This window comes from Mus caroli, chromosome 2 (assembly GCF_900094665.2).
Source record: "Mus caroli chromosome 2, CAROLI_EIJ_v1.1, whole genome shotgun sequence".
NCBI lineage: Eukaryota > Metazoa > Chordata > Mammalia > Rodentia > Muridae > Mus > Mus caroli.
Window position 1 is genome coordinate 116,015,274 of NC_034571.1, and position 26,685 is coordinate 116,041,958.

At 39.3% G+C, this 26,685-nt stretch overlaps 1 long non-coding RNA gene across 1 annotated transcript; it reads left to right on the forward strand.

The window, feature by feature from the left end:
- Positions 1-976: 976 nt before the first annotated feature.
- Positions 977-26,617, forward strand: LOC115029714. Its single transcript, XR_003835264.1, has 4 exons — positions 977-1,049; positions 3,867-3,936; positions 24,716-24,910; positions 26,578-26,617. It is a non-coding gene; the product is annotated as an uncharacterized LOC115029714 (long non-coding RNA).
- Positions 26,618-26,685: the final 68 nt, after the last annotated feature.

Below are 26,685 nucleotides of genomic sequence, written 5' to 3' on the forward strand. Positions count from 1 at the left end.
TGCTGAGACAAGTGCCTGGAAAGTCCACGGTTTGTTTGGGGGTAAACAATCAGATAGAGACTCCCACAGAGCCATGTGCTTGTTGATACACATGTCAGTGGTCAGGTTGTCTCTGACCCCAGACAGAAAGGACTCTGTGTGTGTGTTTGTCCTGGTTCCATTCTTCTGTGGTGGACCTCGTCCTTTCTAATATTGCAACACTTTAATACAGTTTCCCATGTTTTGTGGCAGCCACCAACCATAAAATTATTTGTTATTACTTCATTATGTACTATCTGATATGTTGGATATCTGATATGCAACCCCACAGGGGTTGTGACCCACAGCTGGAGAACTACTGATTTAGGGTCTGGCTGAAGTTCTCATCTGTGTGGTAACATAACTTTGCCTCTGTGACCAAAATTCCATTTTCACCAGCATGGTGTTCTGTTGGGAATTAATTTCTCAAGATGTCTAATTAACATGAGGTTATTTTAGTACCTCAGAAATTCTTCATAAACTCTCTAATGAAACAGTTCATATGATTGTGTTCTCTGACTGTCCTTAGATGACATGAACAAATAACCATCTATGCTCCAAAGGGTACCAACAACATACCAAGGGAAGAATTCTTCAAAGGTCTAGGTGAATAAGGCAATGACTTTACTGTCACAAGTCACAGGAACATGGGTAAGGAGTTACATACAGCATGAATGATTCAAATTGTAGCTGCATCAGAGAAAAAAAATGGACACCATGAGTCACAGCTCAGGAAAGCTGCACCCCTGGATGATCTCCACACAGACAAGTCTGTAATCAGAATCCTCGGCAGCAAATGTTACTGCTTATATAACCTTGGGGAGAGACCTTGTGATTTTTATTTTCTGAACTCCTTGAGATACCTAAGTTTGGTTACTTCCTGAGTCTTAATAAACTTCCTTCCAGGATGTAGTAGTTCAATTCAGAGGAAAATGCTACATTACGGTCTGCAACTGTCTGCACAGTCATTGGTTGGAAGATCTAAAGCTGCTTGCATCACAGGCCAGAATTGCAAAGAACACTTTTCTGCTGTAAGTACCACTTAAAACTAGTAGCTTTGGTAGCAGCTTATGAGTCAGATGAAAGTTACAAATGCAAAGCTCTAAAAGTTGAAAAGTATTTTGCTTCTTTTTTTTTATAAGGATGCATATAAGATGTAGCAATTGTTATTTTTCTTTGGAGACATCTACCATAATGTGGCTACTAAGTCTTTAGATAGTCTATTAAGGGCAAATAGATAAATCTTGAAAGCACCTCTAAGTCCCCTAGTGTGCCACCTCTAACACAGCCTAGTTCTGTTGACATGGATATAGTGGATCAATAAGTTCTTCATATATCTACATGGCTCTGCCTTTTGATTATACTTTGGCAGTGAAGGTCTGTTGTCACACCTCATAAGCACTGTCTATTACATGTGAATGGAGTTTCCCCCAGGCCTGTGTATTATGGGTTCTGTAGACCAAAAGCACAACCATATGGACTGGCTGCATATAATTTACCCATTAGTCTGCTCTAGCAAAGATTCTTCAGCATAGCAAGCACAATTATGGTTTCTGCTTGGCTAAGTTTTCAGCACTCTACAGTCATTTTGAAGATCCATCCTTTGCAGGATATAATGAGGCAGCCCATAATCTACCATGGCAACTCAGGCAATACAGCTTTGCTCAGCAAAGCTTCCTGTGGCTTCTAAGTGCCATGTTAGCTCTGAGATTGTCATGTCCCTGGGGAATGGAGAAAACACTGTCCAAGTACTGTGCAACTCAATCAATCAGCTACTGCTTGTTAAGTCTTGTTAGCTGGTCTTCATGACCAAGAATTCTTACAACTCAATCCTACAGGAGTATTCTTGGTCACAACTCCCAATGCTCTCTCCCCTCTACTTCAGATATTCCATGCATATTGGAGGGGTATATTAGTTGGGGCTCTTCAGAGGAACTTAAACAATATAATAAGTTCATATAAAAAGAGGATAGATTAGGTAGTTTACACTATGTGGTCAGAGGCTGTTGATCGATGGCTGTTATAAAACTGGGGAGGATGAGAGTCAGTGCCTGCTTAGTCCACCAGCTTGGGTGATTAGGACTCTCAATCTAGTGTTGGAGGCTTGGAGGGTTTCTGAGATATGGTGTTCAAATTGGAAGGCTAAAGAAACTGAGTTTTGATGTCACCAACGAATGGCACTAGCAGTGATAGCTGCAGCAATATGGTAGATGAACTCACTAGTATGCTGTGAAGACAGCAAGTCAAAAGAGCCAATGTTTTTGCTCTGGATGTCTTATACCTGGGAAACTACTCGAAGGCTCTGTTCATAGTTAAAGTGTATCTTTCTACTTCAAGTATCTTAATCCCTTACACATGCCCTCAATGCTTGATGCTCATCTGCTAATTGGTACCAGATGAAGTCAAGTTGACAGCTTAGAGATTATTAGCTATCATGATGCCACAACTATCATTTGTGTTAGGGACAGTTTCTGATTGCAGGTTCTGCACCATACACTTGTGTCATATCCAGGGCAATGGTTGACAGCTTCCCAGAAAGCACTTGGCCTTCCATTGACCTCGGGAGGGGATTCTAAGTAATTCCTTACATTGTGCAAGTTAATTTTTTGGAGGGTAATTAGCATGTAACTCCATGCTGTCATATGTTCTACCCTACCAAAGCAATTCAAAATTCCAGTGAATTAATGCTACAGAGGAGAATGATGGCAACTTAATTATTAAGTCATCTCAGGTCTGTTCTTTTCAAGAATATTCAAGAGTAACAAATTCATTCTCTGGAGCTTAAAGCAATGATATCTTATCTAAACACTTGAGTAAATGAATAATGAATCTGACTATTGGTCCTCCATGTAAGATTTGTACTAACATTTTTTTAAAAAAATTACACATAAGATAGAAGAAGGAAGACATCCTAAGAGGAAAAGAAGAGAGTTGGAAGATGTATGACTTATTTATATGAAATATACAAATTTAATTTTCAGATAATATGGTATTCTAATAGAAATATATATTATATATGGAATTTATGAATTAAGTAATAAGTAGTTCAAGTCTTAATTATGAAGAGTTGGGTGTATGTCATTTATATATAGAGAAAGCAATATTAATAGAGGAAGATCTTTTGAAATCAAGACTGGAACTATGTTTGAGGATCATTTAATTCAAGTATGGATTGATGATAAAATACCTACTTACACAAAGTTTACTCATATTTTTTAAAGCCCATACACAAAGGACTTAGATTAGAAAACTTGAGAAACACAAAGGAAAGATAGACACATCTCTTTAGAAGGAACTGCCATGCAGTTTTTATTTATTATTTTCTCAGGGCTTCCATACAGGCAGAAGGAAATATTGACTTAACATGGCATTCTTTGTTTATATAGGATTCTTGGCTTGCAATCTTTTCATCTCATAAGAAAACAGGAAGATATATCAGAATTCATATACCCACTAACACCACATATTTTTTATGTCTGAGAAAAATATTCGATAATAATCCTCAAATCTCTGAGCAAGATAGGAGAGATGCATACAGGAAGCAATAGTGAACAATGAAATGTAACACATTTAAATTTAAATAGCTCAGAGGTCACCTGAAACAAAATGAATGACAAATCAGGAAAGCTAAAAGTGTAATTGCTATTGACTGTGCAGTGAGCCACATCAGACAAATCTAGAAGCCATCAGTGCATCAGAAGAGGGAGGCCACGGTGAGGATACAAAGTAGAAGCTTTCAGTGGGAAGAAAGGACACTAATAATAATAACTGACCTGTGGAACTTATTGAGCCTGAGAACCATCTGTTTGTGCTCTTAAGTTTTTTTCTTTCTTTTATTTTTTCTGTAGGAGCAATTGTTCAACTGCGAGAAGAAAGGAGTAGCAAATATTGCTGAATTGGAAAAGTAATTAATGCACAGTGAGTTATAACACCAGAGAACACTGCGGAAAGAAACAAAAAGAATTCAGAGTAAAGCTAAGAGGGACTACTGACTCATTCCATTAAATATGCTACATTCAGTTCTTGCCATACTAGATTAAGAAAATGAAACTCATTTATATATCTTTCATAAGAATTGCTTAAGTCAAATGACTAAGGTCAAAATAAAGGCATGAGGGAAATGAATGTAAATAAAGTAAAGCCAGTGTTCAGTGCAGCATTATTTTCAGGAACCAAGCTTTGGAATCAACGTAAGTGTCAACTGATGGGGAAATGGGCACAGAAAAGGTACAATTACCTGCATTTTTATTTATATCTCACACACTCAGTGTTGCTTTGTCTTAATAAAGAAGAGAATTCTGGCTTTGTTCCAACAAGGGTCAACTTGGAGACTGTTCTACTAAACAAAATAACCAGGCACAGGACAACAAAGCCCTCATTATGTTACTTACCCATGGAATCTATGTTTAAGTCAAAGCCACAGAACAACTGAGTACAATGGGGGTTGCCAGGGGATGGGTCAGAGAAGGGGAAGAAAAATTTACACAGTCAATCTTTTCTGTAAGTCTAATGCCTAGAATGGACTCATACATTCTAGTCTTCCTGAATACTTAGAATTTATTATGCGATTAGGTGTGAATTGTTCTCACCACACAGAATTATAAGTATATGAGGTGATGGAAATTCGAATGAGATTGATTCTAGTAATATATATATATATATATATATATATGTATATATATATATATATATCCACATCATGTACTTTAAAATATGGAAATTGGTCTACTCTATGTCAATAAAGTTGGTGGAAACAGTGTTCAAAATATTATTATTATGATTGAATTACATAGCATGATTAATAAATCCACAAATATAATATAAATATATATAAAGTGGAGAATTGTTATGAATGGAAGGGCTTTATGCACATGTTTACAAATAGTCTTCATTATGTCTGCCATAGATGGACATATGTAGAATATAGTATGGACACAGAAGTGAATTTTTGCAGGATATTACATAATAGCTGGAGATGTGAGTTAGATGTAGAATACCTGCTTACAACTTGTGAGGCCTGTTGAGTGCTCTGCCAGCAGTGTGTGTGTGTGTGTGTGTGTGTGTGTGTGTGTATCACAACAATATTAGCCCAAAAGTACAGAATACCTATGATACAATCCAGAGACCATAAGAAGTTAAACAAGAAAGAAGGCCCAAGAAAGAGTGCTTTGATCCCACTTAGAAGTAGGAATAAAGTAATCATGGGATTCAGAGGGAGGGAGGGACCTTTGTCTGAGAGGGGAGTGGAAGGGAAAAAGGGGGCAGGATCAGGCATCACTGGCAACAGGAAAGAAGTTCAAAGGGTCAGGACAATGAATGGAAATATGCAGCAGCAGGGGTGGGAATAGGGATGGTATCCTCTAGAAAAATCCCAGAGACCTGGGATGTGAGAGGCTCCCAGGATCCAATTGGGGTGACCTTAGCCAAAATGCCCACAGTAGCTAGATAAAACCTGAAGAGACCACTTCCAGCAGATAGACAGGGCCTCCAGTGGAGCGATGGGTGTCACCAACCCATTTTCAAAAATTTTGACCCAGAATTGTTCCTGTCTAAAAGACATGCAAGGGCAAAAACTGAGCAGAGAATAAAGGAAAGTTCAGTGACTGGCCCAACTTGGGATCCATCTCATTAATGGGCACAAAACTCTGACCCTATTACTGATGCTGTGTGATGATGTGATGTTGTGTTTACAGACAAGACTAGCATAGCTGTCCTCTGAAATGCTCTACCAGCTGCTGACTGAGACAGATGTAGATACTTATAGCCAACCACTGGACTGAGGTAAGGGAGCCCTATGGAAGACTTAAGGGAAGAATTGAAGGAGCTAAAGGAGAGAGCAACCCCATAGGAAGACCAAGAGCCTCAACTAACCTGGACCCTAGGAGCTCCCAGAGACTGAGTTACCAAGATACACAGGGTTGATCTAGGGCACAAAGCATGTATGTAGCAGAGGACTGCTTTGTCTGGTCTCAGTGGGAGAGAATGTACTTAATCCTGTAGAGACTTGATGCCCCAGGTAAGGGGGATGTCCATGAGCAGAGGAGAATGGGGAGCACCCTCTCAGAGGCAAAGAGGAATAGGAATGGGGTGAGGAACTCAAGGGGAGTCTGAGATGGGGTGACATTTAGGAGGTGAATAGTTAAAATAATTAATTTTAAAAATTAATTTAATAAAAAGACAAGATGCAGAGAAAGATAGGGCTCTATGTCTATTTTACATGAATAAAACTATATCATTGGATGGTATGCTAGTAGGTGCTGCAAGAATTAGTGAGGAGCCTATCAGAATGGGGCGACAAAACTCCAGAAGATGCAAGGGAGATGTGAGGCTGAACATTGTAATGCTGTTACCTGTGTTTCAGTAGATTCCTCTCTTTTGAAAACCCCACAGTGTTCATTAGAATCTAAAACGATCTTTGATGGAATGACTGAAGGCTTCATCAAGCAAACCTGAATGACACTTTCTAAAAATTTTATGTTTAAAAATACATAGCAATGTATTGCATCATACACAGTTCTACAGAAAACGAGAAATGTCCCAATTGATAAAATGTCTTGGATATAATCCTCTGTACATTGTTATATATTCTAACTAAAGGAGAATCTGGATAGCATAGCTTGGCTTATAGTTCTTTGTGATAACATTGTGTGTGATGTTTGTTGGCTAGTAAAGAGTAACCAAGTTTATCACTGCTGAGGATCCTCTACCTATAGCCAGTAAGCTAAGGACTGAGGGAATAGTGGCGAGGATGCATGGTAGGTTGCACTTCTCTTTCCTAGCGAGGAAGTAGTGCTGAGGCCTGTGTTCATGGGAGCTGTCGTGCTGGGAGCCAAGCCTGATAAGCTGTGAAAGGCCATGGTTACCTGTTCATATGTTTTGACCTTCAGTTCTCTTTATACATGCTGATTTATCCAACTTCTTCTGTGACAGGCACTAACCTATGGAAAATGCAGTTAAAATAAGATACTCTGTAGACAAAGCACTAGTTGTAGACATTTACTTTATTGGTAGACCCTGGAGACTAAATTCAAATAAGTATGCAAGCACATCTCCCGTTTGATACATGAGAACTCAGCTGACCTTGCCATGTTCAATTAGATAGTGTAATATGCAACAAAGGCAAATGTTTCTGGACTGAACACATTCTGAGATCTTCTGCATCTGTCCTACCAAAGAAAAAGAGTCACACACAGATGTATGTCCTTTTGGGTAGAGGCACCTCAGTGACCCAGAAGGAGTAGTATTGTAATGTATATCTTCATAGGTATGCAGGGTATCTGAGGCAGGTTTATTTTCATTCTTGTAACCTAAATGTAGCTTTGACTCCACACTTGAAGTACCTTGACCTAGCTAGAGGCTTTCCTTACCATAAGATCCTCAAGCAAGTGAACAGTTAGTTCTAGGCTTCCTTAATACACAGCAATGCTGCATGTTATTATATGTATACTCCTGAATTGTTATCTGTCAGCTACTTGACATTGTCAACCTTCCCTCGTTCTTTACAGGCAGCCCTAGTGGCTGCTGATACCAGACTCTCCTATCATATCCTTGACCCTAGGAAATGGGAAGAGACAAAAAAATATTAAACAAACCAGAAAGAAGATCTTTGGCTTTCCTAGGGATAGCATCCTCTTGAAAGACTTGAAGAAGGAGTGGGTGGGTAGGGGAGCAGGGCAGGGGGAGGGTATAGGGAACTTTCGGAATAACATTTAAAATTTGAAATTGTATATAAAGAAAATATCTAATAAAATGTGAAAAAAAGAAAGTGATAACTTTCCACAAGTTTATGCAAATATACACCTGAGATTTTATTTTCCCTATTGAAGGGATGGGGAGTTTTTTTTTTTTTGTCCTGGTTTGTTTGTGCAGGGATAACTCTACGTAGGTGTGGACGAGAAAGTAAAAAAGATTAAGTTGTCACTTGGAGGTCAGTGCTGTTTAGGGGCATTGGTATCTTAAGAACACAGTAATAGCATTCAAGCAGAGCTCAGGAAAAATACACTGTACGTAGCAGGTCATAGACAATGGGGAGATGGAAAAAGACAGGGGAAGCTTGCCAAGGTATTTGAGGAATGAGAGGAGCCATGATAATAAAAAGTAGTGAGTGGCACAAGGTCAAATTCTGTGATGCTCATTTTGTGTATGGGACTGGATATGGCTCTCCTGTCATTCCCAGATAACTGCCTTGGTATCTCAGGGGCAACTACAAAACACTTTGCTGTATGGTTTTCAGATTTACCATCTCAGGATCTATTTTTTTCATAAGCAATGAAAATACAACTGTAGGATGAACTGAAATAACTTGAATTTAAGTTAGTTCTAAGGTGTTGGTGGAAAGCTATAAAGGAAATGAAGTCATTGGCAATCTTGAGATATCATAGAGAGGTGCATCATCAGCAAAAAGGTGCACCATCCCCTAAAATAGACTTTGAGTCCTGGAGGGAGAAAACAGCTCAAGTGACAGAATTATCATGAGAAATGCTCACCCAGTTTAAAAGAAGACAATCTCATTCTATAATATCATTGCTTGTTTTCCTTCTCCATGTCTCAATGCCTCTGAGGTCCTATCCATGCCTAAGTATCTTCCATGATTTTGGACAGGTTTTAAATAGCTTCCAAGGTGAACATTAAGGAATGAGTAAGTTTAGTTCTCTCTGAAAAAAGTTTTTGTCTTTAGTTAACTTCTTGATCTTCTGCGGGCACAGATGAGATTATATCTCATTGTAGGTAATCGCTAGAACACATCATGGCTTAGGTCCTGCCTTTTACCTGTACCCTCCTTTGTTCATATCACCTGAAAACTTTGCCTGATAACAGCATTAAGATGAAATAGAATACATTAGCCATCAGAACTGAATTTAATTTCAATTCACAATTTATTTTTGGTCATTTAATGGCTATAGATTAATGATTTCATCAAACCAAAGCAGCATATATCTTTGAGAGGAATATCAGAGACAAGGAAGTTCATAACACTAGCACTAAATTTCAAAAGACTAATTCTCTTCAATTCTGATAGGACCTGGCCTATAGAACACGCAGAGCCTGAGCACAGTTGACAAGAGTCTGGTGTATCCTTCCCTTTGCTGCCCCAAGTCACTGGACTATAGAGAGCTGGCTGTTTCCTGTTAGACATAGTTCTTTCCCTAAAGCCCTGAGAAAGGATTTCAGAAGCAACTGGGTCTTTCTGTTGAGAGCTCTTCTGCACTCTCCCAGTCCTTTCAGGGCCCTCCCTAAACAGCTAATGCCTATCACTTGGGAGAGTAATGTAGGAAATATGGCAGGCTTGTTCCAGGAGGCCAAGGAAAGCTAAGCCAATCACAAAGAGCAGCTTGAGCTGAACCAAATATGAGAGAACTAGTACCAGTCTCATCTCTCTAGGATAGTTTTTTGAATTTAAGGCAACCAAAGTAAAGAATTTCTGTCTCCAGTTTGTCTTCTGTTTCTGTATTAGTGGTGTTTTAAAATTGCTTTGAACAAGCATCTGACAAGAAAGAGTTTAAAAAAGGAAGCATTTACTTTAGCTTATAGTTCCATGGGATAGAATCCATCTCTGTGAGGCAGGACAGAAGGAAGGGAAGTCAGCTGGTCATATTGCATCAGAAGTCAGGAAGTCAAGAACATAAAGGAAGTGGAAATGGGCTAGAAAGCCTCATAGTGTGTCCACAGTGGGCCATTTCCTCCAATCCAGCAGGCTCTGTCTCTTGAAGCTTCCACATACAACCTTTCCAAAAAATACCAACAGCTGGGGACCAAGTGTACAAACCCTGGAGCTTACAAGAGACAGCTCACATTTAAGCCATCACTTCTCATCCTGCTTCAGAAGGACCTCTTTTGTTAGCTCTTCAGCCAATTTTATAAGTAATTGGGGATAAATGAGCTAAATCATTCTAGAATATGTATTTAGTTCAAGAATTCATTTAGCAAAACAACATGAAATAGCATATACATACTGAGTCCACAGCCAAACAGGCAAGGCAGACTCAGAACTTTCAGTCTAGAGATACTCAGAAATACTAGACCTCAAACAGCGAGATGAAAGAAATAGGTATCTGAGCATTTTAATCTTCTATGCAGAGTGCATCCTCAGCAGGGATCACTGAATCTTCAAAGAGGTAAAAATTAGTCCTTTGGAAGCAACAAGCCTTATATTTAGTATAAAGCAAAGGTATGAATAAACAAATATACACTTTGCATATAGTGTTAAAATCTTATGGTTTAGCAAACCCAGACACTATGGCAGATGACAACAAGAGCTTGCTGACAGGAGCCAGATATAGCTGACTCCTGAGGGGCTCTGCCTGGAAAATACAGAAGTGGATGCTCACAATCATCCATTGGATGGAGCATAAGGTCCCCAATGAAGGAGCTAGAGAAAGTACCCAAGGAACTGAAGTGGTTTGAAGCCCCATAGGAGGAACATCAATATGAACTAACCAGTACCCCCAGAGCTCCTTGGAATTAAACCACCAATCAAAGGAAACGCATGGTGGAACTTGTGGCTCTAGCTGTATATGTAGCAGAGGATGGTCTAGTTGGTCATCAATGGGAGGAGAAGCCCTAGGTCTTGTGAAGGTTCTATGCCCCAGTATAGGGGACTGTCAGGGCCAGGAATGGGAGTAGGTGGGTTGGGGAGGAGGGGAAGGGGATAGGGGATTTTTGGAGGGGATACTAGGAAAGGGCATTTGAAATGTAAATAAAGAAAATGCTTGGACCTGGAGGGCATCATCCTGAGTGAGGTAACACAATCACAAAAGAACTCAAATGATATGTACTCACTGATAAGTGGATATTAGCCCAGAAACTTAGGCTACCTAAGATATAAGATACAATTTGCAAAACGCATGAAACTGAAGAAGAACAAAGACCAAAGTGTGGGCACTTTGCCCCTTCTTAGAATTGGAAACAATCACCCATGGAAGGAGTACAGAGACAAAGTTTGGAACTGAGAGAAAAGGATGGACCATCTAGAGACTGCCATATCCAGAGATCCATCCCATAATTAGCCTCCAAACAATGACAGCATTGCATACACTAGCAAGCGTTTGCTGCAAGAACCCTGATATAGCTGTCTCTTGTGAGACTAGGCCAGGGCCTAGCAAACACATAAGTGGATGCTCACAGTCAGCTATTGGATGGATCACAGGGCCCCCAATGGAGGAGCTAGAGAAAGTATCCAAGGAGCTAAAGAGATCTGCAACCTTGTAGGTGCAACATTATGAACTAACCAGTACCCCGGAGCTCTTGACTCTAGCTGCATATGTATCAAAAGATGGCCTAGTCGGCCATCACTGGAAAGAGAGGCCCATTGGACACTCAAACTTTATATGCTCCAGTACATGGGAACGCCAGGGCCAAAAAAAAAGATTGGGTGGGTAGGGAAGTTGTGGGGGTATGGGGGACTTTTGGGATAGCATTGGAAATGTAATTGAGGAAAATATGTAATAAAAAAAATAAAAAAAAAATCTTATGGTTTGAAATCTTGGTAGTCAATTCTGTTGAATCTCCTTTGCTCCTCCTAGCAGTGGAAATGCAGTGAGCAGTTTGGATAGCTGTGACTTTCTGACAGGATTAGCATACCTCTTAGGCTTTCTCCTTTTGGAGCTGTTGGAAGTCACTCTTTTCTATTATAGTGGGGTTCAGAAGAGGAAAACCGAGGCCCCAAAGGAAGTCCTCACCAGTGGAGGATAGCTGTGTGTACAGATCCTTTAGTCTCCTGTTGTCTTAAAGGACAGTCTGAAGATAAGCTTGGAAACCATGAAGAATATTTTCAGACAGTATAAAGATCCAAGAGAGACATCCAGGGATTCTTGGGTCCTTTCTTAAGTGAGAAGAATGGGAGTGAGAGCCATACTCAGGGACAGACAAGAGACAGATGGACAGGATTGCAAGGATCAGCAGTAGGCACAGAGAATAGACAAATGATGTCATTTTCCAAACAACACATCATCTGTGGATAAAGATTAAATCAGACTATGAAACAAACTTTGCTTCCCAGGTGTTATGAAAGGCATTAACAGCATCATCATTCCTAAGAGAAAACATAGGGTCTGGCAGCAACCACACAATAGAAAAAACAGATGAGCAAACTAAGCCAAGAAGTAGAAAAGAAGAAAGGCAAGGAAGAAAGAATAAGAAGGCAGGAAAACAGGAAAGAAAGAAACAAAGAAGTGAAGAAAGGATGAAAGGAGACAAGAAACAGAATGTGCTTCCTTTGAAAGGCAGGCAGCACTGGGCAGCTTTCGGGTGCTAAACCACGGTGCAGCAAACACTGTTCTTAACACATCCATCACTGGGGTTTGAAATGAAGCTACCTGCCCCATGAAGATATTTGATTTTTTAACAAGATTTGTTGGTGCGTATTAGTGCCCTTAAATACTAGAGGGCCCCCCAAATATTAGATATTGTTTATCACAAACATAGCCCAGCACCCAACTGTCCCTGGCTGCCTGCCTGCCTGTCCGTCTGTCTGTCCTTCCCTCCCTCCTTCTTTTCCTTCCTTCCCTTACCACTCTGTCTTACTCTCTCTGCTTCTGTTTGATCTTGAGACCAAGTCCACAAGCAATTACACCCCAACCTCACTATGGGCTTGCTTCTGTTTTAATGCCTCTAAGTTAGACAGTCCTACTTGTGTCTCCATGTTCTCCCCATCCTGCTTTTTTGAGGATTATATAATGATGAATCAGTACAAAGAGGCTAGACCTTGCTCACTCTCTGTCCTGAGTAGCTCCTCTCTTCTCACTTCCTGATTGCTTTGCTTATTTTCAATTTTAGTTTAGTCAATTTAATTTTACAAGTTTCAGTCAAACTTTTAGTTCTGGGGCACAGATAAGGTTCTGAACAAAGGCTATTCTGGTAATAACAGGTGAATATCAACTGTAATGTGATCTTGGTTTTAAATCCACCTGTCTTCATTTTATGGAGGCCCAGTCAGTCTGTCATGGCAGGCCAGCCTGTGACTGCTTTCCAGTCTAGTCATGCAGGCCACCCTCACCCCACATGTACTTCTATCTAGTTTCTGCCTTCCATTGTTCTCTAGGTTTACCCTCTGTCCCCTTCTCTGCTCTGCAAAACTTCAAGTCTATACCCAGAGTGGTTGAAGGCACAGTTGCTGATAAACCAAAAGTTTCCCACTTTAATCCAAAGCAATGAAGTTGAGTATGGCACTCTTGCTAACTCAGCGTGATGGACTGCTACAGAATTCCCAGAGGTACTTGCTGCCACCCAGGAAATCACAGCTTTTAACTAAACTAAAAACCATTTAATCTGCAGTCCTTGGGTTGTCTCTGATGCAGGACAAATACCAGCTTGCATTTCAATCATATTTATGAACCTCTTCAATTCTGAAATTATGTCCAAAAGTGTTTTACATCATCACAAGACAGGACTATATTAAGGCAACTGTAAGTTTGTTCCTCACTGTGGATTGTATTGTGCTTAAGCAAGCAAACTACTTTTCCCATGGATCACAAAATCTGTATTGACACCTTGTCACTCATGTGGAGATCAGAGAACAGCTTGTGGGCCCTTGTTCTCTTGTTCCATGATGTGGGTCTTGGGGGTTGAACTCTGTATGTCAGGCTTGTTTAGCAAGTGCCCTTACCTGTTAAGGCACTTCACTAGCCCTACTTAACCACTTAATGGCATTGATTATTTTTATTGTGAGTTCAACATCATTCTTATGCAGGTACGAATCCAGAAGCTAAAGAACATTTGTTGTGAGCATTGCTCTTTCCCAATGGGTGCCCTTGCACATTTGTTGAAAATCATTTGACTGTGGATTTAGGATATGTTTCTGGGCTCTCCAGACAAGTCCATTGTCTTCTAAACTTATCCTATCTGTCTTCACACTAAAGTCAAGGTTTTTTTTTTTTTGTTATTTTTATTACTAAAAAATGTAGGGAATTAGGGAAATTCTGTCATGCAAACTTTTTTCCCCCAAGATTGTTTTGGCTATTCATGGCCCTTTGAGAAACCATTCAAATTTTAGGATTTCTTTTCTTACTTTTGTAAAATATGTCTTTGGTTCATGGCAAGTTTGAGCTGATTGTATATCAGTTTAGGTAGTTATTATGTCTTAGAGAGGTGTTCAGTTGAATAAACCTTCAGGCCAGAGGTTTGTTAGTGATTACAGTAGCACCATGACAGGGTTCTGATATAGTTTCAGTCCCCACTCTCCCCTCTTTTAAGATAAAACAAGGTGTTTTGTTAAGGGAGGGGAAGGGCTTGTACCATAAGGAAGCAGGTTTAGTTAACATGATTCCTTTTATGTGACAGTGGTCATATTTTCTCTAGATAGGTAAATTGGGCCCAGTAATGAGTGACCCATGCTTTGTGATAGTGGCAGAGAAGTGAGGCATCTGTTACTAATGCGATGCAGTGGGGGTCATTCTCTCTCTGGAGGCCAATGGAGATTATTGTCTGAAAGACCATACCCTAGGAAGATGTAACACACACACACACACACACACACACACACACACACACACACACACACACCTCTCAACTAAAAGTGGAACAAACAACGGACAAAAATAACAAATCTATTAATGTTTAACTTGGTGAACCAATGAAATTTTATTAGGTTACTTACTAACAGGAGTATCAGGAGTATTACAAGGAGAATATGTCAAAAGGAGCTGCATCGCTGAAATGACACCTTCCCCCAACAGGGCTGATACTTTGTAAAAGCTGTAGCCCTGGGTTTCTCTGAACAGCCTTCAGGCAGCGGGCAGTCTTGACATCTGCCTTTCTTGCAGTGCTTATGGTCAGAGTCTCCCCACAACCGTTGTTTACTCATTTTTATATCCCTGTAGTATGGGGGGACTCAAGAACTCAAACAGTCCATGTTTAATCTTATATAGAGAGATTTTTAGCTTTAAGGCTTTAAATGTGAGCTTCAATTCAAATAACCACACAGGTTAAGTACTTCATACAGAACCAGGGTAGAGAACAGGATCTTCTAAAGAAGGAGAATAGAATATGGTGTAATAAAAGGATAAAAGGGGAATTGAATGAGATTAAATGGGGAGGGGAAGAGCGGGGGTTGGGGGGAGGAGAGGCAACTGATGCTAAAAGCCTTTTGTAAAGCCATATAGAAGCCTACTTTAGAAATAGACTAAACTGTATGAAAGAGATTTGAATGGAGTTACCATATAATGAAGGGAATAATACCCCAAGTAGATAATGTAACCCCCAGTGCCAGGAATGGAGGATATTATTTCTTTGAGTCATTCATCAAAGGGGTTGAGTAAACTCATGTAAACATTACAGGCTATTGAGAAGGCTCTTATTTACTCTCCACAAGCTGAGGGGAAGACCCTAATGCTGAACACACCGCTTTTTGTCACTAGACATAGACAAGTAAGGCTGCTGCCCAACTAGAAACGTCACCCTACTGAGTGCCATTCACAGCACTATAATGTACTAAATATATGACTTGAGGAGAGAGTAATCATCCCCCAGCTGCAAATCTCAACCTGTGAACTCTACCAGCAACCAGCCTGCAAGATAGACTGTTTCAATAGTACCGCAACGGTTATGATGATAGTAACCAGTTACTTTTTGGTTGGATTCAAGGTGTGTTCTATGACCTGGAACCCACACTGACACTGTTAATGAGTCCAATAGCCTGAGACTATATATAGGCTATGGGCCTTAGAGGAAAACAGTATTATTATTATGTTAAATGAACATAGCAATAACATGTTTCCTAGAGACATTCTGCTTTACTGATAGTTCAGATCAACCCTCTCCAGAGAATCTTCTTGCAGTAAATGATGAGTAACATAGACTTATAACTGCAGAGAGTGGAAAGCTTGGCCCTAATTTGGATGTCTCCATCGAACCCCTACCCTCAAGGCCCAGGAACCACACAGAAGAGAAAGTGGGAAGATCTTAGGATTCCGAAGCGATGGAAGGCTAATTGATGGGGGGGGGGGGGTACGCGATGATGTAGCTTACATGAAGTTGTCATCCATGATATGGTGAAATTTTTCAGGAATATAGCAGTTTGGGGGTCATAAGTGACCCTTACATATTCTTAATAAAGTTAACTTAATAAAACCATTAGTTCAACAAGCTGTACTTTAGTAGAATTATACTTTGCTCTGTTGTTGGTGCTCTACTACAGATAAATAAATATTCATATTTTCCTAGAGAAAGCCGATGAAACAGACACAATTCCTTCTCTATTAATAGCTCACCTTGGTACAAGAAATGGCTTAGAAGCAAAGAAACTTGCTGCCAATCCCGATGACATAAATTTGAGCCCTATGACCCACAAGGTAAAAAGGGATAACTCACTCCAGCAAATTACCTTATGATTTCCATACAGGCACATACACACACACACACACACACACACAAAGAGAGAGAGAGAGAGAGAGAGAGAGAGAGAGAGAGAGAGAGAGAGAGAGAGAGAGAGAGAGAGTATAAATGTAACAACTAATTTCTATAAAAGTTTAAAAGTTTGTCCTGCTTCACCTGGAATGTTTTCTGATATTCCTGCTGCATCTACAGTTACTTCCTCCACTCAAGACTTGAATCCTTGAGGGTTGGGGCCAACTGCTTCCAAGTACCTGTCAGTGTTTAAGGTTTTGAGCTCTCATAAACCATGAGTGCTCTTTCGGTGTGTGTTCATGTGTGTGCAGGTAGTGTGTGAGTGCATGTGTACATGAACTTGGAGCATCCCGATTATGCTTGACTAGTGGCTGGTGAGCTTGGGAGAGCCACCTGTTTGCAGTCCCCCATCATGGCTGATCACTTTACTGACAACCAATTCCCCAAAACCCATGAGCTTAGTAACCAACATCTGGAAAAGTCAGTCATTTCCAGGGGTGTCCAACTCACTTTTCCCAGATCCACTAGAGGAATAACTATCGATGTGGCACCTGCAGCTTTATGGAACACATTCCTTGAATACAGATTTGAAAATCAAAACTGCTTCTAAACCCATGGGCTGTAAAATGAATATTAGCAGGCATTAAAATGTCATTAATTCTGTTGTGCATCTCCATTGTAATTCTTGGGTTACTGGGGACATCGCCAATGAGTAGTAATATTTTTTGAAGTTTTTATTTCTCTTTTGAGCAATAGATCTCAAAAGTGGGCTGGAAATATCCACTAAGCCATGCTGTAAACACTTGTGTTGCCATCCGTGTTTTTCCCATTTATAAAACACTGATAGAGTGGAGTTTGTATAACTTAGAAGAGAAGGGTTTTCATTGTGGCAAAGGAACATTTGCACCAAATAGCTGCAGTAGCCTCTGCAAGAGAGTTGGCTTTATAAAATCAACCCAGACCCAGACTTCCTTCTAACTTAGAAAGTTGGAGAGAATATCTACATAAAATATAGGGATTTTTTTCTTATTCTGAACATGTTTTTATGTGTAGCTATCTTCATTAATTATCTGAGATACTCCACATTCCTTGCCTAGGATTCTCCATCAATACCTGCTCTCTGTCTCACTATGTACTTTTATGTGGCATACAGCATCTCCCTTTCGTGTCACAAAGACATTTCTGCCAGTGTCAAAGCTTTCTTCTGAGACTTTTCTCACCTCCAGGGTCTCTGCTTTGCTTCAAGCTGCTTTGATTTTTACGCAGGATACTGAACAAAACTTTCTGCCTGTCAGCAGTTGGGTTACTGTGCTTTTTAAGCTTTTGTGTGTTCACTCAATTAATGCTTTTAATTCCCTTTGAGAACTGTTGCAAAATTAATGTTTGGTGCTGGAGGTCTACCTTTGGGCAGTATGGCTTTGAGTATATCTCCCTCACTAACTTTAATTATTTTCAGCATTGATTTAACATGAAAGGCATGCAGCTCTTACTTGAACACTTCTGGGCCATTGTAAGGTTATTAATTGAACCTACCTTAATACTGTGTTATCAGGAGACAGGGAGGCCAAGAGAATGGGAGCCATAAGGGATTGGCTCCAGAAGCAAACTTAAAAGATATGCATTTAGCAGTCAAATTATTATTGGCTCATGAACCTCTCCAAACACCTATGCTCTAACCATCATGATTCACTGATCACAAATCACTGTAACAAATATCATAACATTTCTCCTTAAAAGTTTTTCCAGAATTACCAAAGTGTAACAAAGACCAAAAGTGAGTTCATGTCACAGGAAAAAAAGGGTGCTGTTTGCTGTGCTCAGTGGTAAGCTACCACTATGATTATCAATCTGTAGATAAAAATACATCACAAAGCCTGATAAAGTGACATAGGTCTCTACAAGTCTATCTTACCAGTTAGCTTTATCCTTAATTACTTTGTTTGTGACATTGCTGCTTCCTTTTCTCCAGATGGACTCAGTTTTGTATATTTGCTCCTTTGTTCTGCATCTTTAGTAGGAAAGTTTATGTGTTCTATCATTGTTGTGGTTGGTTTTGTTTTATTTTGACTCTTGAAGACGTAATACATGGAATCTGCCATTTGAAGCTATGTCATTACTTCCATAGGAGTCCTAAGCCAGCTTTGAGAACTATAAACCCCTCACTGGGTCCCCTTACCCAGCACATTCCCACTCACAAAGTGCTCATCTTTTTCAGCTCTAAGTATAATTTCCCATAAACACAATAGTGATAGTGTTGTCAACATGATAGAATCTAGAATCCCATGGAAGTTGTGCATCTGGGTATTCCTGTGGGAAATTGACTTGCTTTTATGAATAGAAAGGGGAAGGCCTCTCACACTTTATACTACTATTCCTCGCTGGGATCTTCAGCTGTGTAAGTGGAGGAAGGGAACTGAATTTCAGCATGAATTCATCTCTTTCTGTTTCCTAAGTGTGTACAATATGTGACCAGCTGCTTCAAGCTCTTACTGCCATGTTTGATTTCCTTGTTTATGATAAATTTTACTTCGACCAGTAAGTCAAAATAAATCTTTTTTTGGGTTGGTGAGCAGGGAGAGGGAGATGGAAAAGGGGGTTTTCAGAGGGGAAACCAGGAAAGGGGATAATATTTGAAATGTAATTACAGAAAATACCTAATAAAAAATAAATCTTTTCACTCTTATGGGTTTATTTATTTATTTTTTTGCCAGAATATTTTATGATGGCAACATAAAAAGAGACTAAGACATTAATGAAGTTCACCTTCCTTCTTTAGACCCCCAGATCCAGGCTCTAGTCTTCAAGCTTCTAAAACCACAAAAGAAATAAATGCTACATGAATTGAATTTATTATTTTCATTTTTAGGTTTTATGCCAACAAATATCAAATAAATATTTTAAATTTTTTGTCCTAAGCTTACAAAGACCTTTGCCACTCTAGTTAATTTTAAAAATTATTTCATTTATTTTTTTGATTTTATTTACTTCATTCTCCCCCTCTCTTTCCTCCCTGCAACTCCACCCATGTCTCTCTATTCCTTCTCAAACTTATGGCCTCTTTATCTTTAATTGTTATTATATATATATGAATATGTATTTATAGATTTATTCACAAATCTATAAATACAACCTGCTGAGTCTGTATAGTGTTGATTGTATATGTATGTTTTGGAGCCAACCACTTGATATTGTGTAACCAATTAGGGGGCTTATTGCTGAAGAAGACTAACTTTTCCTTTCTCAGAATTCATAATTGCCAATAGCTCTTCATCTAGGGATGAGCCCCATGAGATTTTCCATGCATGTTGATTGTTGCGGCCTGCCCGCAGTCCACAACACGAACGGTTCAACTGAGAATGGCAGTTCGAACTGAAAAGAGAGGAATCTAGACGGGGCGGAAGAAACAATGGAGCCAAGACAACAAACATTCTGATCAAGGCTCAATTTTACTATTTTCAGACACTCAGTTATAAAGGAAGGGGGAGGGAACCCAATATCCCGCCAAGTAACTCAGGGTCCAGTAGCAGGACGAACACGTGTGTGCCTCCAGGCAGCAAAGGCAGGTTCCAGCAGTAGGCGTGGCAGGACTAATGAGCCGGTAGCTCCACCCTTGAGCAAGCAAGTTCCAGGCTGGGGGAAGGGAGGCCACAGTTGATATGTCAACTGATGTTCTCATCATTCAGGTCTTGTTTAGGCAGCCATATTGTTGAGATTTTATTGGTGTAGCTTCTCTGTAACATAGAAAAGACAGAATTTTGCAACAGATTTCCTGGTTCTTAACAACCTTCTCACTCCTGCCATAATGTTGCCCATATCTTTAAGGTATAATGATTGTTCTGTAGATGTATCAGCTGGGAGTGGGCACTTCATGGTCCATTGTTCTTTACATTCTGACCAGTTGTAGCTTTTTGTGATGATGTCTGTCTGCTATGAAACTTCTTTGGTCAGGGGTTAGAGCTGTGGGCATATATATTTTGAATGCAGTTATGAATTATATTGGTTTAGGAATGTGGCAGTAAAATGTTTTCCTCTAAGGTCCATGACTTCACTAGGCAGGGTAATTGGCTAGGTTTCCAGTACCCGACATTATTTCCCTTTTTCAGCTGGCACAATTCCCCTTCTAATAGGCATTAAGTCTTATCAGACAGCTGGTAAGGCTATAGACCATCTAACAAAAATCCCAGGAATAGAAATGAAAAACCACCATTTGAGGTTTTGGTCAGTGTAACTCAAGCAACTCCTCAAATAATATTGGCTATTGCTGTAGCCCTTAGTTGCCTCCTAGAGGTTTGAAGTAAAGTCCATAATGCTGAGGCTACCACAGACTTCAGCACAGTACCTCACAGAGTACTTCACACACAGGACTCAGAGGAACTGTGCTGGACATGTTCTGAAAGCTGCCTTCCTAAGAACTAGCTTTATAATACTGATTTCCAGCCTGTTGAGCTAGCATGATTTCCATTCTTTAGAAAAATTAATATTGTCAAAGTATTGGAGTTTGTTTATTTATTTATTTATTTTTAGGTATTTTCTTCATTTACATTTCAAATGTTATCCCAAAAGTCCCCAATACCCTCTTCCACCCACTCCCCTACCCACCCACTCCCACTTCTTGGCCCTGGCTTTCCCTTGTACTGAGGCATATAAAGTTTGCAAAACCAAGGGGCCTCTTTTCCCTTTGTTTATTAATGAGAGAGGCAGACCTCCGATTTCATTCACTTTGTATTGTTAGCCTCTTATTATGATTTCTTCCAGCTCAGAGATCCTTGTGTCCCTATAGTTGCACATAAAAGACTAAGTATTTTATTGAGTTCATTCTGAGGCTCCTTTCTGTTGTAAGTGTACACAGAAGATGAAACCGTCCTTATTCCAAGGAGGAGTTCTAGACTCCCACCAATGCAGGCCAGAATGACTCCAATCTGAGGATATCCTGCCTCCCCTTGTCACTAGCCACAGCAGTACAGAAGAGTGAAGATCATAAAGTAGCAACTGGGAGATATTAGCTCTGGACAGGATCTCTAGCCCTGTTATGTTGAGCAGTACTGGGATGCTCTGTGGACCCTCTGAAAAGTAGCAAGGGTTTGTCTATGAGAAATGTGGCTTGCGATGCACTGGGAGTGAGCAAGGCTGAAGGTAAAATGGATGCATTTCTGGGTTGAGAAATGATTTTCTAAAGTCATCATTCATATCCTATACCAAATGGGAGAAGGGGCACATCACATGGATGCCAAAAGTTGCTTTTGATAAAATACATCAATATGGTTGGCTAGTACTGAAGTTTTTGTCAGAAGAAGATTTAAAGTAGGCTCATGTTAACTTTGTTTTACCTCTGTAACACTTGTGCCTTTTAGTTTATATTTTGAAATCTATAATCCTACTGATCACAGGGATACTACCTTCTTAGGGCAACCGAGATCCTTGACATAGAGAACAACTTGACAAGATCCATGCTCTTCATACACAAGCTAACCAAACCTAAACTCCCACCCACAACCACTCCCACTACTGGGCTCACAGTGTTCTCATACCCAGGTCTCAATCATTTACTCTTCTTTAGTTACCACAGCCAGATGTTCTAAGAAACTGGGTCTGCTTCACATTTCAGAGCCTTGAGAAATTATTCAAGATAGCTGTGTGTCCACACATCCTCTTTTGTTTCCCATCTAAAAGTACATAAGAGACTATTTTCTAGAATTTTCCCTTATTCCCTCTTGCTTCAAGATAATAAGGTTAAAAAAAACCAACCAACCAAACAAACAAACAAACAAAAAACAAAAAACAAAAAACAAAAAAAACATTTGCTGCCTCTGATCTCTGTTGATGACTTCTAAAGTTCTCCCCCAAACTAAGTGACCGGGCAAGCTCTAAACTGACAGATGAGGCTGCTACTCTTGGTGCTTTTTTTCTTGTTTCTTCTGCAGCCACCAACTGCTTTGGAAGTCTTTCCATTGCCTGTCTGCTTCTCTCCCAAATCCTTCAACACATTTCAGGTAACCTCTGGTCTCTAACCTGTACTTCGGAGGCCACCACAAGTGCCGTGCTTAGGTTTGCTTCTTCTCTATGGTGGCTCCATGGAGTTTGTGTCTTCCTCTAGCTTCCACCGCCTGAGTCTATTCACATACATAGCTTTATCCCTGCCAATTTGCATGGGTATGTGTGGATTGTGGTATTTGTATGTGTCAGATGTTTTCATGTGTGTGAGCACACATAGGTAAGGATGCCCATGGATGTGCCATGCACATGATGTGCCACACACATGGAGGACTGAGGTTGATAAATAGAATCATCTTCATCCATGCAAAAGAAGTACTTCATGCTCACTCAGCACTACATAAATGTGGAAGAGGAACATGTGTAGGTTGCCCTGAAGACATTGTGCTGCCGGGATCGTGGAGGCATTACTTCCTCTGATTCCTGGGAAGAAACTAGAAAAGCTCTTCAGAAGGCCAACACGACCCAACTGTTCAAAGCTTTGGGGCCTTGAGCAGTTCGTGCATCTAGTTAAGCTGCCCCAGATCTACCTTGAAGAAAACTAGACTGGAGTGGTGGTTGGTTATAAATCCCCTTGTTATCAGCAATTCATTCACCATCCCCACTATCAGTCTACTAAATTCATTTAGTTCCCTTTGCTTAATTCTTTCTTAGGTTACTCTACATGTTTGCTACATAATTTCTTTTAAGTTAATTAGTTTTATTTCATAGTGCTTATCTTTTAAGTCACCTTATGTTTGCAAAGACTTCATTTTGATAAAATTTATACTTAATTCTTCAGTTCTTTTAAAACCATTTTTGTTTGATTCCGTTTTCTGATCTTAAATCCTGCCGTTGCCTCCCATGTTCTGGGAGTATGGGCATGAACCATCCCATCTGGTTTATGAGGTGCTAGGTTTGAACTCAGGGCTCTGTAGGTGCTAGGCAAGCACTGTCAACTGCGCTATAGCCCCAGTCCTAAATCCCTCTTATTGGTAGTTGATACTCTTTATATTTTTGAAGAATTTGATAAAGTATTTAATTTTCTTGTTCATTTGTATTATTCACCTTGCCTTATTAATTCTGGGGTTGGAATGAGCTTCTTCATCTTACTTACCAAAACAGGATTTTTCTTCAGCAGAAGGTATGAAGTAATTTAAGGTCAATAGATTTTGGATAGGGAATTTTAGGAATATGTGAAATATTTGGAGTGGGAGATATTCAAGAACTTTACAAGTCACTTAAACTGGAATCAGTTCTGTTCTATCCTCCCACAGTAGTTTCAGATAAAGCTATGGAGAAAAACACTGGGTGACATAAAACAGCATACCTTTTACTAATTCAGTAGTTGTTAATATTCCACATCCAATAGTGTCACTCTTCAGTGTCATCAGTTGCAGGTTGGAACAGTGAAGACAGATGGAATGTGATAGAATTTTGCCAACAGAGATTAACACAGGAATCTGAAATCTGGAATATTAGCAGAGCCAAGACAATACCATTTTTAGCTGGGGGATTTTAAATGAAATCCTTTCACTCAGAAGACTATAAAGTTGAAATGTTTTCAATTGAAAGATTGGTAGACAGTATAGGGAAAGATCATGTCTACATTTCTTGAGGCATAGAAAGCATAGAATGACAAGCCAACGGAATGGGGACAATTTTGGTTTTTAGATTTGAGCTGAACCACTGTTGCAGCCAAAATATTCATACTGACTAATCAAAAGCAGCCTTAGGCATCAGCATCCTGTGTTCAAACTACTAAGTTCTTCATGCAGACTCAGCATGTTTTCCCAGGTGTTGTTATGCTTATGCATTCAGTTAAAGTGATGCATTAGAAAACAGAGGCCACTGGAAGACTCCCATTCTTTTTTGCTTTATTATGATATAATTGGCAAAAGCATAACTAGTCTAGGTAAAATGTAGTATTATAATATGTGTATACATTGCCAAATGATTACAATCAAGCTAATTACCATAAACATCATCTCATTTACACACTAATTTTGTGTGTGATAAGAACATTTAAGATTTAGACTGTTATCAAGTTTCAAGAATATGTAATACACATATATACTGTACATATACAATATACACACTACATATACATATACATATACATATACATATACATATACATATACATATACATATACATATACATATACATATACATATACATATACATATACATATACATATACATATACATATACATATACATATACATATACATATACATATACATATACATATACATATACATATATGTTACCCTGTTGTGCAATAGATCTCCAGGACTTACTCATGACTGCAAACTTTTACTCTCTTAGCTTTTCATATCTCCTGGCCATGATAACCACTCATCTACTCTCTGTTTTTGCAGGTCTGACACTTCAAATTCTCTATATAAGACAACCACAGCAGTTGTTAATATTGGCCATCAAACTTAAGATAATTTGGAAGAGTGTACCTCAACTGAAGAATTGCTTCCATCAGATTTACCTGTGGGACAATTTTCTTGACTACTACTTTATTTAGGAGGACCAAGCCCACTGTGGGAGGTACCATTCTTAGGCAGGTGGGTCTGGGCAATGTAAGAAAAGTCAGTAAGCAGCACTGCTTAATCGATTTCTGGTTGGCTTTCCTGAATAATGGACTGTAACCTTTAAAGTAAATTCTTTCTTATTGATTTTGATCATAGCATTTTATAATAGCAACTAAATGCAAACTAGGACGATCATGAACATCTTGTCTTTCTGTGGATGGCTTATTTCATTTAACATAATATTCTCTGATAGGATAGAACACAAGGTTCTATCTTCGATGAGAAACCTTCATACTGGTTTTCACAGTGACCTAAATGATTTTATAGTCTCAGCAACAATGCACATGGACTCCAATTTATCCAGCCTCACAAAATACTACTACTTGCAATCTTTATTTTGATAATAGCTATCCTAACAGACATGAGCTTGTTTTTTTATTATGTTTTATTTATATTTCCCTTCTAATTAGTAATATCAAATGCCTTTGCACACATTTGTTGTCCACCTCCATGATAGGCAACTTTCATTTCACTTTCAATAATGCCTATCACTGTCTGTAGCGCACCATGATTTTTTTTTTTAAAGAAAACTTTAAACTCTCTGTGAAATATATCTAAACTTGGGTTTTCACATAGGCCCTACGTCATGGTCTGTATTTCACTCAGTAAGCTACAGTTTCCACCTTTGATGGCTTTGTCCTTTTATAGCCATAAATAATTCATTCATAGACAGGATAATATGTCCTTATGAGTTCTCAGAAAAATCTTCAGTGTGGAAATTTGTGTACTTGTTACTTATTTAACAAACATTACAACTCCATGACATTTACATTTCGTGTAGTACTGTCTGCTCATTCCCACACCAGCGGAGGCAATCATGGGTCTCCTGACATTTCTTTTCAGTCCATTTGATTTTATTTGTTGAATATAGTTGTGGGTGTGTGAGCTTACCTCTTGTCAGCTACAGACACTACTCAGAGAAGAAGTCATGAACTCTTTCCATTTTGTTATCCTAGGCATTTTCAAACCAAATAATCTTGCTGTTCTCTTAAGGCAGTACACAGTTAAGAACTTGAAGATGAAATCTTGGTCAATTAAAAATATAAATTATTGCTGGGTGGTGGTGGTGCACACCTTTAATACCAGTACTTGGGAGGCAGAGGCAGGTGGATTTCTGAGTTTGAGGCCATCCTGGTCTACAGAGTAAGTTCCAGGACAGCCAGAGCTACACAGAGAAACCCTGTCTCAAAAAAAACCAATATATATATAATCAGACTAATTGTTTAGGCTATAGTAGTCAAGCTTTATCAAGGTGTTTTGAGTCATTCTCAGGAGACTCTGAGATAAAATTCCTTATTGGTCACTCATTTCTGAAACCCATTCTTTTACTGTTTTCCTCATCACTTCTCAATCTTCTATTGTAGCATCAATTCTTAAATGAAATACTATTTTAAAATACTTATCTCTATCTACACTTTGAAGTTGCCTACATGAAATCACACAGAACTGCCACTAGAAAGCTGAAACTTGTTACCAATTGAGGATCAAAAATTTCAAGATTTAAAGTCACTCCTTTATGCTCTAGTATAACATAACATCAAGAAGAAAATGGCAAACCAGTCATTTGAATGGGTGATGACAAATGCTTCCTGTCTTAGTTTACTAACTTTTATATGTCTTTACTCCTCCATTGCTGGTAGGATTGCAAGCTTGTACAACCACTCTGGAAATCAGTCTGGCGGTTCCTCAGAAAATTGGACATAGTACTACTGGAGGATCCCATAATACCTCTCCTGGGCATATATCCA